Source organism: Nelusetta ayraudi, unplaced genomic scaffold (assembly GCF_046127955.1).
Source record: "Nelusetta ayraudi isolate G7.1 ecotype Tasmania unplaced genomic scaffold, CSIRO-AGI_Nayr_v1 ptg000052l, whole genome shotgun sequence".
NCBI lineage: Eukaryota > Metazoa > Chordata > Actinopteri > Tetraodontiformes > Monacanthidae > Nelusetta > Nelusetta ayraudi.
The window spans coordinates 6,521,267-6,529,404 of record NW_027466102.1 but is presented as its reverse complement, the minus strand read 5'-3'; the positions used below and the strand labels follow the sequence as shown (position 1 = coordinate 6,529,404).

Here is an 8,138-nt window from a genome sequence, read left to right as displayed (position 1 = left end):
TCGAACCTCGTAAATTTTTGAAGGAATGTTTACAAGTAAGGCAGCAGTACTCTGCACAGTAGAGATCTTTTAACTACTGTGCTTCTAAGTATTTTAACAATATGGGCTGTGCAAAGGGCACCGGTGCTGTCCACGAAAGGCAAAATTTGGAATTGCAAAATTTGCACTTTCATTAAGTTCATTCCAAAGCACTGAGCAACTGTTAATTTATCTTTTTCTTTAACTAAAGTAATTATTAATTGATTACTTATGAAACAAAGACGTTAAATAAGTAATTAGATTACCTTTTAAGGAGTAATCAGTCGTTGGACTACTTTTACGGAGTAATCCCAACAGCACTGCTCAGAAAGTGATGGTATTTTATTTAGTGCTGTCAAGCGATTAAAAAAATTGAGAGATTAATTAATTGTGATCTGTAATTAATTAATCTAATTAATCTCATTTTAAATCTCAACCTAAAATCGCTCCCCAACAGGCGCTGAGAAAAGCTCTCAACTTCAGGTATTTACATTTAAATTCATTCCATTATTGTGGGAGATCAAAAGACTGATATAACAAAAAAGTGGCTTCATAAAGTCATTTATTTTTGCATGGTTCCTTTGGCAATCTCAAAATAGAAAATAGAAAAGAAAAAGAAAACATCAGGTCAATATAAAGTGCTGTAAGTTAACAACAAAAAAACAGTAAAAACACTTTTCTGAGCAATACAAGTATCGAACACAAACACTTCTGCTTCCGATAATTGAAAAAAACAGACCCATCAATCACACTGCTGTAAGTTAGCACAACAAAAATAACATTAAAGTGCTAAAATAACATTAAGCAATCACTTTCAGTAGGCTACAGAGGACATAGCAGCTATGCTGGCCTCATGCTTCTTATTTCTCCTTCTTCAGCCAGTCGCTGAGACAGACAAGCTTGGTCACATTTTCTGGGAGCAAGGCTGCCCTTTTCTTTTGCACTATGTGGCCTGCAAGGCTAAACGGTCTCTCACAAGGTACGGATGTTGCCGGGGAGGCCAAGTACTTGCGTGCTGGGGCAGACAGCTTTTCATAGGTTCCTGAGTGATCATACCACCACTGCAGGGGACAGTCATCGATGCTAATGCTGGGTTCTGCTCTGTAGCGCTGCAGCTCGCCACACTCATTTCCATCTTCTTCTGAGTCAGAGTCAGACCCCAAAATGAGAGCGCTCCTCCTCTTCTTCTGAGCTGGTTCATCTTCCTCTGTGGAGAGCTGGAGAGTATCTGCTCTTCGAGGCTCTGCTGCTTGGAGCATGTTCTCCAGACTTGTCCAAACCTATTTGAATGAATGAATGAATGAATGAATGGATAGATGGACAGGTGCATGAATGACTGATTGTCATTAATGCTAAGTGCAGCAGGCCGTTATATTTTGTTTTGAGAAGCACTTAATGTTGCATTTATTATGTGTGAAACCTTATCTAAATAAAGTTTGAATGGATTTTATAAATTGAACTCATTAGTCCATCTTATCCTCCCAATCTTTACCTGTTCCCTCTTTTCTCTTGGAAGACATTTCAAATCCTTAAAACGTGGATCCAGCGCTGTGGCCAACAGGTCATCGCTATCCACTTGGCAAGAGCGTTCGTCAGCCTCTCGGTCGCACACGTGCTCATGCGCGGGGTGTTGTCCTCGAGTTTAGTTTGGCGAAGAGTGTCGCCGTGGCTCGCCAAATTTGGGAGCATCTTTGCCGCTAACGTTAGCGGCGGCTGCGCGAGCAACTGGGTGCTTTGCGTCGATGTGAGAGGCCAAACTTGAGCTGCTTCGGTGGTAAGCGAACTCCTTCTTGCAAAGAACACAGATGACTCTACCTTTGTCGATCGCTCCGTCAGGGCGTTTTTTAAACGGGAAATTCCCATTCACTGGACGAGCAACTTTCACGCGCTCCTCCATTTTAACTCCGCCTCTCCACTACTCACCGCTCCTCCCCTTGTCTGCCCAACTACAATGGGAGCCTATCATCGTATGCTAAATAAGCCCAAACACAATGACAGCCAATCAATGTCCACTTCAAGGTGTGACCCCTAACAACGCAGGCAAAGAAGCCCACCACACAAACACGGATTTTAGGATAAAAACAAAAACAAACTACCCCCAACAATAAAGTTAGAGATTAAAAAAATAGATTAAGCGATTAAAAAACATAACGCTCTAAATAGGCATGTAATTAATTAATCGCGATTAACGCGATAATTTGACACCCCTAATTTTATTTCTACATGTGCACTAGAGGGATTCTAGCGGGGCGGCGGGGGGGGGGGTTAGAAAACTTCAGTGGAGATTGGATTTGATTCATTGCCTTACATCGGTACAGCTGCAACCTGCAACCTTGAAGACAACTTCTGTGGCGTTGAACTTTTCAAAGCCAGTCAAGAAGACTTTTGTCTTCTCGACTTCGGCGTAATTCCTTTAATCATGAAGTGTTGTGATTTAAAAAGAAAACAAAATGCAGTCCACTCATCCACTCTGCAGCCACAGTTGCTCGCATGAGCAAAAGACAAAGACTGATTTGTGGCTTGTTGAGATGGTTGGGTGTGCAAGGTTACACGTGGCGTGTTTTCTGAGCAGTCTTCTCTATAGAAATTTTCCTCATGCCTGCCCAGTTTGATACGATCTGAGGTGACGCGGCAAGAAGGACGTGGGTTCGATTCCTGGCCCGGGGCCTTCTGTATGGAGTTTGCATGGAGTTTGAATGTTCTCCCTGTGTCTGCGTGGTTTCCTCCCACAGTCTAAAAACATGCATGACAGGTGAATTGTGAATTAAATCGTCCGTGTGTGTGTGTGTGTGTGTGTGTGTGTGTGTGTGTGTGTGTGTGTGTGTGTGTGTGTGTGTGTGTGAGTGCAAATGGTAGCTTGCCTCTTTGTGGCCCTGCGATGAACAGGCGCACTCTGTCTTTGTATTAAAAATGGATGGATGGTTTGGTACTGGATCACAGTGAAGGCAGGTGTGCTTTCCAAGCAGCATGATAAGCAATTGCTAGACGTGCCACATCCATACTGAAACCTCAAAAGCCTGCATGAATATAAGAACGCTGACGGTCCGTATTTATTGCTGCATTCCATAGGATGATAAGGGAAATCTTTTATTCCATTTTTTTATCCTTCACTTTTTTTTTTAAATTCTCTGTAATGTTTCATCATGTGGGAAACAAAGTGGAGCCGCTTGTGTTCATGCATAAACTATGCGAACTCTGAATCATATTTTGTTCTGCGGGAAATGTCTGCTGGGTGGCTGAAAAGTCAGTATTTTCATACATTAATGCATTGCGCCCATATTTTTTTTTTTTTTTTTTTATCATTTTTTCTTATTCCTGTCGAATGAAACGCCGCAAATTAAAGTGCCACGGGGGGGGGAAATGCGACGTTATCACAATAAAGTGTCCTTTCCGTTGACAGTTTCCGATGTTCCAAAACAATAAAGCTATCCAGGGAAAAAAAAAAAAGCACTTTGCAGACTCTTTTGTTTGAAGTGTCCCCGCCCTCTCTCGAACGTCCATCAACGCACGCATTGAGTGCTGTCTTTTGTACTGCTTTCGAAAACCTTCTTCGCCGCTTGGCAAATCAGGACTTTTTCCTCAATTGAAAATTCGGGAACTATAAAGGGGAGGTGTACATCAAGAGTCGTGGACGTGCGTGGGGCATTCCAAAAAACGAACGTGGATGGATTTAGTGGAAACTCTGACGGATGGAATACGCACTGCAGGGGAAGTGGCTTCACTGCCATGTTGCTTATTAAAGACATTTTTTAATTGACATGACTGCACCCCAAAAAAAAAGTTCCGTTTTATTATTTGACGCGTGAATGGACGATCCACTTTAGCTATCATCTAGACATAGCAGGGATGGGCAATGAAAGACGAGAACCCAGGCAGTTGGAGTTCTGTGTGTTTTAATCTGAGAGGCCTTTAGTTTGCCTGCCGCACTGTTGTTGTTTTTGTTTGCTTTAATTCAATGGAGCCGACCAGTGTATTCTCCCTTAGTTATGATGCATTAGTTTGCCGCACACTTAACTTACTAATTTGATGGGCCAATTTATTTTGTCTGCATTACTGCATTGCAGGCGGAACTCGGCCACAGGAGAGCATTTTCTGCGCTTAGCTCTTTTATTTTCGGTCCATTGTCTGTAAGTAGTAAAATATGTAGTTTGTCAACACAATTGTTTATTTGTTGTTGTTGTTTACTGCACGGCCCCACCTCAGGCTCCCTCGTGGAGTCTGTTTTCCTTTGTTTGCTTTATCGATCAGATTAATTAATCATATCATTACATTGTGCTCAATGTTGTTCATTTTGGATCGTTCCCTGCTGCCCCAAAATGGATACTCGGCATCAAAATATTTGCACTCCTTTGTGTGTGTGTGTGTGTGTGTGTGTGTGTGTGTGTGAGCGAGAGAAAGATATAGAGAGAGAGAGGCAGTTATTAACTTACAAAGCACTTTGTGCTGCATTTCATACGTCAAAAAATGCTTTACAAGAAAGGTTTTGATTTGATTTGATTTGGTGACTCGCTTGACTCAGCGCAAATTTCCTCTATTTATATTTTTAAAAGAGAAAAACAAATACGATTCTCTACTGAGACTATTATTATTTTATTGTATACTGAAAGGTGACATTTACAATAGTCTCACGCACACATTCATTCTACTGGAAGCCACACTCACCCAACTTACCACGCGTGGCAGTTGAAGGTCCTGTCACTAAGCCTCCAATTGATCATGCGACCTGGCTACTTGGCCAAGGGTGCAAGTACTTGGCCAAGGGGCAAAGTATCATTTTGGCTGATTGGTTAGCACGCTATCACCTGGGAGTCTGGAGTTCGAAGCCCGCTCGGGCCCTCTGCGCCTTGCCAAAGCACAATGTCAAAGCAGGATTACTGGTAAGAAGAAAGAGAGCAGGCCAAGCAAGGAATCTCGTTTATTATGGAAATAATGTGTTATTTCTGCATTGCTCATTTCTATGAAAAAAAATTAATAAAAAAAAATTTAATGTACGGCTACAAGTAATTTCCACTAATTCTGTGTATGTATTCTCAGCCATTTTCCCCATTGATTAGAGGCTACCTAGCTAACACCTGAGCTCCTGAGGCCAGTGCCAATTGGCATATTGGCACAGAGATCCTCATTTGTTTGTCAGCCAACTTGCCTCAGTGTAAATATTTAGACCGTTGCGGACGAAATGTTCATTTCTTTCCCCCCCGAAAAAAATAATTTGCAGTTTTGTTTGACAATTGTTTAAATTGTTTTCCTCGATGCTTACTTTGAAGTTTCACTTACCTCAGAGTTCCAAAGAAATCCCAGTCAACTCATAACTTTTTACGGGCACTCTGAATTTTAGACCAAGACCAAGTTTCTCTCTCTCTCTCTCAATGTTGTATGCCTTTGTGTGCATTGACTGCACTGTGTGCGTCCGCTATGCTTGCGTGGGTTCGGCGCGCGCACACAGTTTTTGTCTCAAATGTCAGTCTGTATCAGAAGAGTGTGATCTGCTATTTATACAAAACCCGCGGGCTACCTTTTCAAAGTACGCCACTTGTCTCGCCATCCGTCTCTTTGCTCTGCGAGGTGTCAAACTTCTCCATAACCTCCCCATCGCCTGTCTCTCGGCGCGGCAAGCGCAGCCTCTCACACAACTTTTGCTCCCCCTCCGGTTTTTCCCTCCTCTTTTGGGAGATTTCTTTTTTTCTTATTCCGAGATTCCCAGACGATCTCATTAGAGATATTCCGCCAGATAGCTGAGGAATATATAACTCCAAAGCCGGTTGCCAGAAGAGAACCGATAACAATGCTGCTAAAATCAGTAGCAAATATCACAACAGCGAGGCTCTCGTCACCTTCTGAAAATCCGTCAAGCCTCTTGTGATGGCGAACGCCAACACGGGCCTTTTCCGCGCGTCGCGTCGAGTCAAATGCGATCACGGCTAGCAAACTGTCGGCATTGGCGTAGCATACGGGCTACTTAGGGGACTTCTGAACACACAAAAGACCAAACTTAAGTTGTTGTTGGACGTGAGAGGGAATCAATCAAACGTGGCCTAGATAACAATGTGGATTGTTCACAGTGCTGTTTATTTTTATTTTGTTTGCTTGTTTGTTTTTGCCACAACATGGTGTGATGGCACTTTACATGGGTTGGGTGTAATTGTTAAATGATTGACTTCCATATGGAGTTGTGTACATCTCAGCCGTCCATTCGACGGTTCTTCAAAATTTCATTTATGTTTTTTACCAGTATGTCTTGTATGTAGAATTCATCAAGATTTTTGCTTGCCCAGATTTTTTTGTTGAGCATGTAAAGCAAGAATTAAGGTATTTACGACTGGAGACTCTGTTCATTTCACCGTGGGGAAATTCACACTACAGCAGCGTAGTGTTGTGCATCTATCTACACAATACAAGGAACAGCAGGGATTATTTTCCTAAGACTGGATAAACGAGACTCCATCTGAACCGTGAGCTCAAACATCTGATACACTTGTTTTTTTTCTGTCTTTTGTCTTTCTTTCTTTTTTTTTTTTTTTACTGTCAAGCCAACTTTTTTACCTTGTTCAGTGTCTTTAGCGGGCGGTTACCTCCTCCTAACCTCGTTTGAATTTGCATTAAATTCAATTGCGCCGGCTTAAATTCCTATAAATCATCTCCCCTCTGCCTTCTCTGTAACCATAATGAGCAGAAGCAGAGCGGACACTAAATCATCCTGGAGAACAAATTACTGTAATCTGACAGCAGCCAAGCACCTGCGCACCACCTTGATTATCACAGGGCTAAAACCCTGTGTGTGTGTGTGTGTGTGTGTGTGTGTGTGTGTGTGTGTGTGTGTGTGTGTGTGTGTGTGTGTGTTATTAAGCTTCACCTTTAGGCTCCAGTGAGAGGAGAGGCAGCCTCTTTGTGGTGGCTACTAAATGCCTTGCCAGCCCACTGAATGTTAGGAGTCAACCTTCTCCCCTGGACTCCCAGGAACACACACATGTGCCCCCCTCTCTCTGTCTCTCTCTCTTTCTCTCTCTCTCTCTCTCTCACACCCACACCCACACACTTGCCTAGTGCACCTTTCTCAGCTGCCTGTGCGGCAAAAGGGGCTTTGACCTTTATCAGATGAGAGGGCTGAGACGCTAATAGCCCTGTCCACACTCCAATTAGAGCGGGTAAGAGACAGCTGGAACAGACCATCGTCTGCCACGGAAGGTCTGACTGAGAGATGGTAAATGTACAGTCTGTCAGCTACAGAAAAGGGCGGGGGCGGGGGCGGGGGGGGGGGGGGGATGATCTGGGGCAAGAAAGAAAGGGCGACGCAGTCGTGGGTGTTTCTCTGTTTCTTCTGCGTGGTTCCTTTGGGTGCTATGGCGTCCTCTGAGGTGTATTCGCAACTTTAATTTGGCCGGTTGGTGTTTGGTTTTTCTTTCTATGTGGCCATGCGAAACTGGGGGGATTTCTCCGGGGTGTATCCCCGCCTTCGTCCAAAGCCAGTCGAGATAGGCCCCAGCGCCCCCAGCAGGAGAAGTCACTGTAGAAAACGAAATGAAAGAGAGACTCGAGGGAAATGTGGAAACTCATCACTTTGAATTGTGATCTGAGCTTCGTCACAAGTCAAACAAAAACAACCACAGCTTCTTTTTTCTTTTTTTTCGAGCTTTCTTGAGATCTACCTCGAAAAGCCTAAACGGCCAACAGTTGAATGGTGATGTGACTGCGCACAAACCAGGAAACTGCTTTCCAGTTGAGTTTATGTTCAGGTAAAATGGAGGCAATGTTACCAAGCGCTTCCAGTTCCTGACTCCTGCATATTGAAAACATACTCAGGGCTTCTTCACATGGATCAGTGTCTCTCCCTCAAAGGTACAGTATATGTACTGCAGCACTCTGCCTGTGTTTACGGCACGTACTGGAGGAGCAATTCCAACTCCCTGTCCGTCTATTGTTGTTGTTGGTTTTTGCCATGTTAATAACAATGAATTACAAGGGTCAACTTTTGGTACTGTCATGTGGTACCAGCAATTGCTGGTAAAAAAGAAATGTTCATCCGTGGAACACTGGGTGATGAGTCTTCTCCATTTGCTCCAGTCACTAGCGACCATTCTTACCCCATGCCAGCTGGCATCCATCTCATTCTATCTCATCAAACT

General features: G+C 43.5%; 1 long non-coding RNA gene across 1 annotated transcript; it reads right to left on the bottom strand.

The window, feature by feature from the left end:
- Window positions 1-563: 563 nt before the first annotated feature.
- Window positions 564-1,577, bottom strand: LOC142896124 (uncharacterized). The gene is made up of 2 exons (XR_012928302.1): window positions 1,511-1,577; window positions 564-1,298 (listed from the first exon to the last, which is right to left on the bottom strand). It is a non-coding gene; the product is annotated as an uncharacterized LOC142896124 (long non-coding RNA).
- Between the last annotated feature and the right edge of the window lie 6,561 nt (window positions 1,578-8,138).